The sequence below is a fragment of the Musca autumnalis genome, unplaced genomic scaffold (assembly GCF_047663935.1).
Source record: "Musca autumnalis isolate F117 unplaced genomic scaffold, ASM4766393v1 scaffold_2, whole genome shotgun sequence".
NCBI classification, from domain to species: domain Eukaryota; kingdom Metazoa; phylum Arthropoda; class Insecta; order Diptera; family Muscidae; genus Musca; species Musca autumnalis.
In genome coordinates, this window is record NW_027411755.1 from 97,855,741 (window position 1) to 97,868,130 (window position 12,390).

Consider the following 12,390-nt stretch of genomic DNA (forward strand, 5'->3'; position numbering starts at 1 on the left):
GATGGCATCATTCCAGCGATGCTTCAGAACACACCGACTCTTTTGACAACCATTCTTCAGAATATTTTTAGGGCTTGTTTACTACTATCGCACATACCGGCGCTGTGGAAAGAGGTAACCGTGACCTATATTCCCAAAGCTGGGAAACCAAGTCACTCGCTGCCGAAGGACTATAGGCCGATTAGTCTTTCCTCCTTTCTCTTAAAGACTTTGGAAAGGTTGTTAGACTTAGAAATTAAAACTTTCTTCAGCCGAGTCCTTATAAGCAACTCACAACACGCTTATATTAAAGGGAAATCAACAGAAACAGCGCTACATTGTATCTTGGGTTATATAGAGAAGAATATGGTTGAATCGAATTTCACCTTGGCTGCCTTTCTGGATATAGAGGGTGCCTTTAACAACGTGAATTCATCCACTCCTTTCTAGAATCGCTGAGTGTCCCCTCTATCCTAATAGATTGGATTGATAGCATGCTTAGAAGCAGGCTTATCAATTCTAATATTGGGGAGAGCTCTATTAGGAGATCTGTCACCAGAGGCACACCTCAGGGGGGAGTCTTATCTCCCTTGCTCTGGCTACTGGTGATAAATTGGATACTCAGGGAATTCGACAATCTAGGAACTAAGGTAGTTGCTTATGCGGATGATGTGGTCATCCTGATTAGCGGGAAATTTCTGTCCACATTATCTGATTTAATGCAAAGAGCACTTGCCAAACTCTTACGCTGGGCTCACACCAACGGACTTGGCGTGAATCCGGCAAAGACAGAGCTGGTGCTCTTTACTAGAAAAAGGAAGACCGCCGAGTTCGTACCACCAACACTAGATGGAGTGCAGCTAATGGGTCGATTCCGTACAGCGAGGCGAGTCATGTCGCGTCGTCTATCGTCTCTGCGACAAAATTTAAAAAATGCACTACGTACAGCAATAGAAAATAATCGTCGATAACAAGTTATTTTTATTTTTATTTTATTTTTATTCGTTAGTAAAAATGAACGGCGACAGCTAATATGTTGTCGCCGGAAAATGAACATTACGGCGACAAAATTTGACGTCGTCGTGCGACTTTTGCCATACGTAATGGAAAAATTGCAACTGGCAACGCGACACGACTCGCCTCGCTGTACGGAATCGGCCCATAAATCTCTCTACAGAGGCGAAGTACCTGGGAGTGATTCTTGACCATCAACTTAGATATAAAAAAACACGGAGGAGCGCACTAAGAGGGGTCTAATTGCACTCTATTCTTGCAAGAACTCAATAGGTAGGAGCTGGGGTCTGAGACCACATGTCATACACTGGTTGTTCTTGACAGTGGTATGCCCCATTTGACCTATGGGTGTCTTGTTTGGTGGCAGGCCCTGAACAACAAGTCCAATTTGTCTAGGTTAGCTACTGTGCAAAGATCTGTTTCAGTTCTTATTACAGGAGCAGTGAGGAGCACCCCTCAAGCAGCACTGAGTGCAATACTGAACATCCAGCCTCTGGACATTTCTGTTCAGTATCTAGCATCCCGTAGTGCCTTGAGGCTCAAGGAGCTTAATCTATGGCGATCCTCAGGGTCTGGGCATGCTAGTATTTTACACCAGTTTAGCAGTCAGATCGGACTAAGTCACCGAGGGAGTGTAACTGACTACATTTCGCCTTCGCTGGATCTCGAAGCAGCGAAGGTCTCTATCCCTGACAGAAGTGAATGGGAGCATGGCAGGCCACTACCCGATAGCCTCATCATTTTTACTGATGGTTCAAAGATGGTTGAAGGTACTGGAGCGGGGGTGTACTGTGAGGAGCTGAACATAAGACGTTTTTATAAGCTTAATACAAATTGCAGTGTTTTTCAAGCGGAAGTCTTTGCAGTATTGAAGGCCTTAGAATTAGTAGTAGGACTGATGGGCGGACAGGTAGGACAGTCACAGTCAACAAATTGCAGTGTTTTTCAAGCGGAAGTCTTTGCAGTATTGAAGGACAGTCACAGTCAACGTAGATAGTAAGGCTGCCCTTAAGGCGCTAGGGTCATATACTATTAAATCTAGGATCGTTCAAAATTGTAGGTCCACCTTAAAAACATGTAATTTAAGCGTTAACCTCTGTTGGGTGCCAGGACACTGCAATGTTGAAGGGAACGAGATTGTTGACGAATTAGCAAGTCGTGGCTCCCAGTCCTCTGACCTTACGGTAGAGGACTATGTCAATCCACCGCTCTGCTACTTCCTCGGCAAACTCAGTCAGTTCTATACAGAGAAACCTGTAAGGATTTGGCAGGACGTACCTGGTTGCAAGGTATCGAAGTCAATCTGGCCGGCAATCTCAGGGCGTAGAACTGCGTCCCTTCTCTCACTTTGCAAGTCGGAGATCAGAATCGCTACAGGAGTCATAACTGGCCACTGTAGCATTAGATCTATGACATGTAAGTGGGATGGCAACAACATTGAGTACTGCAGGTTATGCGAGGATGAGGAGGAAACGGAGACAATCGAGCACCTTCTATGCAAATGTCCTAGACTGATGGTCAAAAGGCATATACTATTTGGTGTACATGTGATTGAATCTCTTTCCTACTTCTCTTCTATTGACCCCACAATCCTGGTATCTTACTGCAAGAGCCTTAAGTGGCTCTGGGGCAGGTCAGTTCAGACTTAGAACCATTAGTAAATAAATTCTATTTAAAGAATTAATCTTTTCTTCTCAAACAATGTGTTCTCTCTTTTACAATCACTAATTATTCTCAACTTAACTACTCATCTTATTCTCTTCTCCTGTCCTACAAATTTCCACTTCCCTTCCTATCCAAACCCCTTCAACCTAATCCACCACCTCCCCCCACATAGCACATCACACCGGCAACTACAGTCACACGCTATCTGCCATAGCCATACAACACCTTACGGCTCCAGCTATGACAGGCATCATGTCACTTGTTTCCTAATCAACCTTAATAATCATCACAAACCATTACCATACGCTTGCACAAATCATTCTACACTACCATCACCATCATCAGTATGCATACAACACTACATCCCAGTCAGTAACATACCATCACCACCAACATGCACAAATCACCATATATACATTTACATGCACAAATCAATAACCGGATCAATCTACACATCATCTCATCACAATGGACCTCAAGGTTTCCGAGTGTAGTGGCTGCCAACATGGCAGCTACGCATCCTAAACCTAACCTAACCTACCCAACACTTGCCCAGCATGTAGATTGGGACCACACGATACACTGCATTTGTTTAGCTGTCCAGCTTTGGGTACGTATCTGTTTGGGCGAGCAAAATTTTTTTATAACAATTTTCTTGTTGAAAAACAAGAAAGAAGGGAACTGATGAAGATCTGTGGTGAGATCTGAAAATATAGTCTTCCCTGCATTACCCCTTGGTAATCATCGCCAATTTTTTTCCACTAATAAATTAAAGTTGTTTTAATCAAATATTAAAGCAACGACTATGGGATTAAGCCTGACTATTTTGAAAAACTATATAGAAGTCATCATCCCAAATAAAAAACGCCAACCCTCCTAATCCCAAATAAAAAACGTCAACCCTCCTAATTTATTAATCTGGATACAGAGGAACCTGATAACTGAAATAATACACGAACGAACGCATTTGCGTTGCTGCAACAACAAAAACATAACCCTACTAGCTGGATCAATAATTAAAAATAGAATATGTATATGGCGAAAAACAAAAATCCTTTGCAATTCCATTTGAAAAAAATTAAAAAAAAAAATTCCGGGCACATCTACAATTTTTGGCATAGAGGTTAAGAAAAAATTCTGGTTTCAAATCTGTTCGCGTTCACAAAATTGGACGATGCGCGCAAAAGTTATAGCGGTTTTTATTCTCGTATAAAGAAAAAATATTTAAAAATAGCTTATTTGTTGTTATGAGAAAATCTATGCATAAATCGTTAACAGCGTTCCATATCTATTCGCAGATGTTTAAATAGTCATTAAATGTATTATTATTTTCGCGGAAAATCAACAAATAATAACAAAAATTGAAGAAAATCCAAATTATCCTGTCCCAGAGTCCGTACAAAACCTCAAAAAATAAATTGAAAAATATATACGCAATCTAGACAATGCGTAGAAAAATATGATACCAAATTTATAGAGATTGGGTACATAAATTGCATATTATAGCAACAACAAAAGAGAAAAACTTATTGTTGGAAAATATTGTTGCAAACCTATTTTTTGGTTTGATTCGAAAAATTAGAAAAAAATATTTGGGAGTTCTCCAACTGTACAAGTTCCAATACAGTCGAATGGACTTGTAGGGGCTCAAATTCTACAGAGTAGATTTTGAACCGAAATTATTGTTGCACAAAGACGAACAACAATATTACCTTTTGCAAACTACAACAAACACAACAAGTATTCTGACGATACTTACGTTTTGTTGTCTGTAAACAAAAGAAAACACTTTAAATAAAACCACTTTCAATTTCTAAAGACACTGGCGGTCAATTGAATTATTTATTAAAAGGTTTAGTTTTATTTTTTTCACAAAAATTTAGATCTGACGATCGCACTTTTAAACTTCAAGAAGAAGAGTGATTTTCTCTTGCTAGGGATGGACGAATGGGCGATGACAATGATTTATCGAGTTCGATAAGATCTACATCCATATCGTCGAGTGGGTTGGGCCGATTCCCAACATGCCGGGCCCCTTGCACTGGTGCAAACGTAAGAACGGTCGCTATTCTTTCCAATACATTTAGCAACCTGCCCATTTTATCCGATTCTTCGGTTGTATTCTCCGGCATCTTTTTGCTGGTCCCTTCGTTGGCGATTTGCTGGTTTGGGATTTCAGCGTTTTGATGTTCATTGGTTTCTGTTTGTTTCGCCTCTTGTTGTCGTTTTTTAGCCTGTCGGTTATGTTGTTGGTTTGGCTCTTGTATTTGTTGTTGCTTGGCCGCTTTGTTTTTTTCGCGTTTTTGTTGTTGTTGCTTGGCCTTTAGTTCGTAATGTTTGGCCTTTTCTTCATGGTGTTTAGCCTCCTGTTGCAATTTCTTTGCTTGGTCCTGGTGCTCTTGAGCTAGCTGCATATTTGTTTTTCTACCTTGTAGACCATTCAGAAGTTGTTGTTGCTGCTGCTTTTGCGCTGCTCTTTGGTTTTGGTAGGGATGGACTCTAGTCCTAGATACGCCTTCCATGTTACCTCCTCGATTTCCCGTTCCCATTGTCGTTGCTATTGAACGATGGATCATAATGTTGTGGCGAACTCCGCACATTCTGCAACTTCCTGCCCATGGACAGTTGCGTACAAAATGGCCTTGCCCCAAGCAGTTGATGCAGTACCCATATGAAAGCACTACATTTTCCCTCTGTTCTACAGACATCATCCTAAAGGCGGCACAGAACCTTAGATGATGGATACCAAAACACAACATGCATTGTTCGACTTTGCCCATGTTCATGATGATATAGCTATAAGAAATGTATAGAGAATAAAGAGAAACCCCATGGAAAGGAAGTCGCCATTGAAGGCATACTATATTAGTCAAAGCCATATCATTTTTACACACATATACATTTATTACTTTTCTACTGACAACCACGGACTGGGAGAACACATAATTTCACAATTGGACGAGAAATTATACCTGTTGTAGTTTTAATATCAACTACTCTTACGTGATCATCGTGCCCTTCATGCACTTTTACCACCCGTCCCATTTTCCAGTCATTCGGAGGCAGCAGCTCATCCTTGACTAACACCACGTCATTTTCCTCTAGATTTCGCTTAGGATATTGCCATTTGTACCTCTTATGCAATTCCCGTATATATTCCGTTTTCCATCGTTTACTGAAAGTGTGATGGAGAGCCTTAATCTTTTCCCAACGATTTATCAGTGATAAATCATCCGCTGGCAGTTCAGGAGCAAATATAAGCGATCCACCCCTCAGAAAGTGCGCTGGGGTTAAAACTTCTAAATCCTCTGGATCTTCAGATACTGGTGTTAGGGGCCTAGAGTTCAAGACACTCTCTATCCTAACTAAAATTGTCGAAAACTCCTCAAAATTGAACTTAATATCCTTCACAACTTTCTTGAAATGTGACTTAAAACTCTTTACTCCTGCTTCCCATAATCCCCCCATATGTGGAGCACTAGGAGGAATAAACTTCCATTCAAAGCCATTAATTATATACTTTTCGGATATTTCTTTGGAAGACTTTTTTAGAAATTCTTGATACTCCCTCATCAGAGCACGGTTAGCACCTACGAAATTGGTTCCATTATCCGACATTAAACATCTTGGCAACCCTCTTCTACCAATGAACCGAGTAAATGTGGCAAGAAACGCTTCAGTAGATAATGTCGAACACGCTTCAAGATGAATTGCTTTCGTCGCAAAACACACAAATATACATACATAAGCTTTCTGATAAGGTGAATTTCTTAAAGTACCAGATTTTACTTGGAAAGGTCCTGCAAAATCTACTCCAACATTTGCAAATGGAAGCGAAAGGGAAGTTCTTTCTAACGGCAATGCTGCCATTATCTGGGATTTCAGATTATGCTTATACCTCGTACAAACCACACAATTATGTACTATCTTTTTCACCGTTCTTCTCAATCGAGGAATATAAAACTGTCTTTGAACTGTCGACATCATAAGTGACATATCTGCATGCATCAGTGTTGTATGGATGAAATCCAAAAATATGTTACATAGATGAGAAGTATTGGGCATTACTATTGGAAATCGCTCATCATATGAAAGGTTAGCATTAGCTAGACCAGGGTTTCGGAGTCGAGGTATTTTTGGCTCGACTCCGACTCCAGGCGAAATTTTTTCACGACTCCGACTCCGACTCAGACTCCGGGTCGACTCCGAGAGTGAATTCCTATACCACTAAAAATGAATAAAATGTGCAAAATTTTTTAACTTTTTCCTATATTTTGACCTATATAAGCTAATGTGTTAGTTTTTCCTTACATATTCATTAGAAAGGACATTCGTTCGAAAATATTCGATCATATCAATATCGTTTCGGCCGAATCTTACGAAAGTTTCTGTCGGTTTTCCTTTTTTTGGACGAGTATATTCTGGGCGGAATTCTTCCGCGTGAGAAAATCTTAAAAATATGTGAAAATGAAGGGGCAATACAAATCATAAGGACTGTGTACATGCAACAAAACTTATAAGCAATTCGTGACCAAGTCTTAAACTGGATGTAAACCAACATTTTAGTGTGCTTAGTCTTAAAAGAAGAACCCCAGTTGTAAAGCTCAATAAAAGCAATTTTTTATGATTTTTTTCGAGAACACTACGTAACTTTTTGGCAAATTTTTTCTCCATCTGAAAGAGAAAAATATTACGAAGTTTTGAGGCAGTCTACGAAACCCAGCTTTTATTAAAGCATTTTGCAGTGCCAACTCTAGCTCGAAAACTAATAAAGCAATTGTCATATATTTTTGTGGCCGATTTCGAGAAAAACACAGTTTATATGCTGCATACACAATAAAATAAATTGTTCCCATCCAACTCTCACACTAAGGCAATATTGTTCCGATCGACTTAAAAATTTGACCTCATATTATATGCTATTTATACTTTCTACTTTTTTCTGAAATTTATAAGTAGGGATCACCCCTTAAACTAAAGTTCAGCGGTCACATTTTGAACTTTGGTGTGGAGTGGATTATTTTATTGAAATATTTAAGATATATATTGTGGACACCACCCAGCACGTAGGCAGATTGATGTCTTCTGGAACTGAAAAAATAGCACACTGAGATTTCGTGCATGAAAATATTCTACAAAAATGTTGCTAGGAAAATTTTATGTATGGTCGTTCCACTAGGACAAGTAATCGATATTGTCATATTTTCATTGTCCTTTATCACTTTTACCCGATCCTTTTTTCATGAAAAACTATATGATTATGTATTTTATTGAATTTCGTATAAGCTATTGATTGTGTAGAAAACTCGGATACACATGAACTATATCTGTTCCTGGCGGATGGATCCGGTTATTTGAATGTCTACATCTAAAGCCCTCATTGAGTATATAATGAATCCTAGAAGAAAGATTCGCCGTTTGTCAGACATCGTTGACCAACAACAAATTTATGATGCGTTGATTCAGAAGCGTAACCCTCCGAATTTCATATATAGTTAATAGATTATGCGAACTTTACCGAAATACATTAACATACGATTTTTTTTAGAAAGTAATGGGTAGAACTGATAAAGGACAATGGATATGGGAAACCTACATATAATTTTCGATGGAACATTTTTTCAAAAATTTCATTTTGTTTTACTTTTTGAGTTCAAGAACAAAAAGGACATCGAAGGAACTGAGGTAGAAGGAGAGCATATTCGACAGAAAGGTTCCTCATTCTATTTAACTGAAAACATGACATCTAACAATGATGAAACAATATCTCGAAACAGAGATAAAAAACTATTTTCTCAATGATTGGTGGGGGTCAATCAAAAAATTCATTATGTCATTATGTCCCGAAAAGGAATTTTTCCACCCCCAGATCTTGACTTCAATTTTGTGTCACAGGGTATTCAGTAAGATTTCCCATAGAGACCACAATGTCTTTAATAGAAGACAAGGATAACTTCTCATAAAAACAAAAAAAAAAAATGAGTGTACCAATAGAACTTTGTGAGCATACCAGTAAGACTTCTGACGAAAGAATTTAAAGGTCCAATCTTAATTCAATTGTCATAGAACTTTACTTTTGTTTGCAAAAATGTAAAAAATCAATTGGATCAACAAAATAGGGATGAATAGACTACACTTCAGAGGATAATAAATATCCTGTGAATTTTCCTTTAACTTAGTATAATATACCGTTTGGATATATGTTTTCTTATACCTTCCTTTTATAAAAAAAATAATTAAAAAAAGTTCTTGTTGCAATTTTAATGTTATATTTCTATAACGTGAAAAAAAATTTTGCCCGGAGTCGGAGTCGAGTTATTTTTTTCGACTCAGACTCCAGCAAAATTGCTCGACTCCGACTCGTAGACTCCGACTCCGACTCCGAAACCCTGAGCTAGACGCCCATTCACTCTTATTACTCCATTTTTGTCTAAAAGTGGATTTAACGCCCGCAGTGGGCTTTGTCGTGATATTGGTTTTGAATTTTCTAAATCACTATATTCTTGGGGATAATGAAACCTTTGTGCCATTCGGACAAGAACCATTTTTGCATGATTCAACTCATCTTGCGATAGCAGTTTTCTTTTTTCTACATCAGAATTCTCATCTTTTCTTCGTTTATTTTTCATTCTATACATATATCCAACAATCCACAAAGTTTTATTGTAAGAAGAAAATTTTGTCATCATCTCTTTATAACCATCTTCCTCTACAATTGGTGCACAATGTACTTCAATGTTTCTCTTTTCTGGTGGATCTTTTAAAACAACATTAGTTTCTGGCCAATTATTGCCAGGACTTAGTAGCCACATTGGGCCATTCCACCATAATGAACAGTTTGATAAATCTGCAGTATTAGAACCTCTAGTTCCAAGATCTGCAGGATTGCATTTGGTAGAAACGTGTCTCCATGTTGCATTTTCGACATTTTGAAATATCGTAGCGATTCTGTTCGCAACATACGTATTCCAAGTGGATGGATGTTTTTGCAACCATGCCAATACAATTGTAGAATCTGTCCACAAATGAACAGAATAATTGTCTACATTCAATTTAGAGACGACATATTTTACCAAAGATGAGAGCAATACGGCACCACAAAGCTCTAATCTTGGTAAACTTACTCTCTTCAACGGAGCAACTTTACTTTTCGCTATTAACAATCTTACTGACGAATTTGTTTCTGTGTTCGTACGAATGTATAATGCGGCACAATATGCTTTCTCAGAAGCATCACAAAATCCATGTAATTGTACAGAGCCCTCTAGGCAATAATTAATCCATCTTGGGATTTGAATCGAATCAATACTTGAAAATTGATCCACAAAATTCTTCCATTTTATATACGTGGATGATGAAACTTTGTCATCCCAATTAATGCCTTCTAACCAAAGGTCTTGCAACAAAATTTTTGCCTGTATAATTATAGGCGTTAACCACCCTGCTGGGTCAAATAGTTTTGAAACTGTTGACAAGATTTTTCTTTTGGTTATTGGGCTAGACACCTCTAGTGACTGCATACTATAAGAAAATGAGTCCGTAATGGCATTCCAACGAATACCTAAAGTTTTTGTTGAACTCATTTCTTCGATTCTTAAAAATTCTCCATTCAATAAATCTTCTGATCGGACATTTGAAAGCAGACTCGGATGATTTGCCGTAATCTTTTTCAACGGAAATCCAGCCGAACTCAACGTACTCATTAATTGTTTTTGTGCCTCCAAAGCCGAGGCAAGTGTATGACCTCCAGTCAATACATCATCAACATATATCTCTTTATTTATTACTTTAGCTGCAATTGGATATTTTTGTTTTGACTCTTCTGCCAATTGCAACAATGTGCGAATCGCCAAATAAGGTGCACAGTTAATACCAAATGTTACTGTACTCAATTCATAATCTTTAATTTCACTTTGACAATCTTTTCTAAACAATATTCTCTGGTATTGCCGATCAGAAGGATGAACAAATATTTGTCGGTACATTTTCTCAATGTCACCGTTAAACACATACTTATACAAGCGCCAATTAAGTATTACAGCAACTAAATCATTTTGTAATATTGGCCCTGTATGTAAAACATCATTTAATGAATACGAGCTTTTTGTCTTACTCGATCCATTAAACACCACTCTCACTTTTGTGCTAGTACTTTCTGGCCGAAAGACAGCATGATGCGGTAAGTAATACGAAAAATATTTTCCATCATTACAGATTTCTTTGGAGCTTGTGGGTTTCATATGTCCCAATGACAAATACTCATTCAACACATCATTATAAGATTTCTCAAGGTCAATATTTTTCCGCAACTTAACTTCCATATGTTCATATTGCTTCTTTGCTTTAAATCTGGAGGAATCTAAATGCAATTCTTGTGGAAATTGATCTTTGAATGGTAATTTTACAACGAATCTTCCGTCTGCTCGACGGTAAGTCGTATTGGCGTAAAATTCCTCGCAATAATCGTCTGATTCTGTTGAAATAGGAACCTGACTAATTTCCTCTTGTTCCCAAAACTTTTTTAATAATGTCATACTCAGTATTAGTTTCTACTTGTAAGGACGCTAAACATATCTCATTTGCCGTTACTGGCCCATATATATACCATCCATATATTGAATTCTGAGCAATCATATTACCCAAAATATTCTTTTTAACTCCCTCTAATATTATGTATGGGATAACATCACTTCCAATTAGCATATCTACTTGCGCTGAAATCATGAAACCTGGGTCTGCTAACTTCAAATCTTTAATGCTTCCTAGGTCTTTTATTTTTATTGTTTGAGACGGCAGTAAACTAGTTAAATTCTTTACTATTAAAGCCTCTGTTTCAAACTCAATATCATTTATTTCTGAACACAACGTCAGAATACACTTTTTATTTGAATTAGCTACGACTGTTCCACTCAGCCCGCTAATCTTGAAACTTGCATTCTCAGTTTTAATACCAATTCTTTTAACTACCTTTTGAGTAATAAAAGTTCTCTTTGAGGCGGAGTCAATGAGAGCCCTAATTGTAAATATTTCCCCAGAATACCTTACTTTAACTAGAGCTGTGGGCAGCATAATGTCATCGTGACTCACTGACACATGTGTTTCCACATTAGAAGGTTGAGCTGCCGAACTAGACGAACATGGCATTTCTTCAACAACATCATCAGTAGTAACAAGAGCATTTGTTTGACGTCCATTTGTCGAACGGAAAGATGTTTGATTATCTCTTGCTACTGTTCTTGGCTGTGAAAATCTCTCTTGCACATTATTTGCTAAATGCAGTTTGGTATGGTGCTTCTTCTTGCAAAACATGCACCTATGTACACTAACACATTCTTGAGAGATATGTCCGCTTGTCAGACAATTATTGCACAACCTCTTTTCTCTGACAAATTCAATTCTCTGGTTTACATTCAAACTATTAAATCTTGAACAATTCTTTAAAATGTGATTTCTACTACACATGACGCATCTATTGGATGACGTCGATTGCGCATTTTGATGCGCTGGAAAACCACTATTGAAGGAAGTGGAAGCTGCTTCATTTCTAAGACAATCTATTCGCTCAAGCACTCTATGTCTATTTTTTAGAAAATCTTCCATTTGTGACCATTTGGGTAGCTCTGAATGAGATTCGAGCGATTGTTCCCAAAGGGTCAATGTTTCAACTGGAAGCTTAGTTGAACATAAGTATATCAAAATTGGGTCCCACTGATCTACTTTTATATTGTGGGC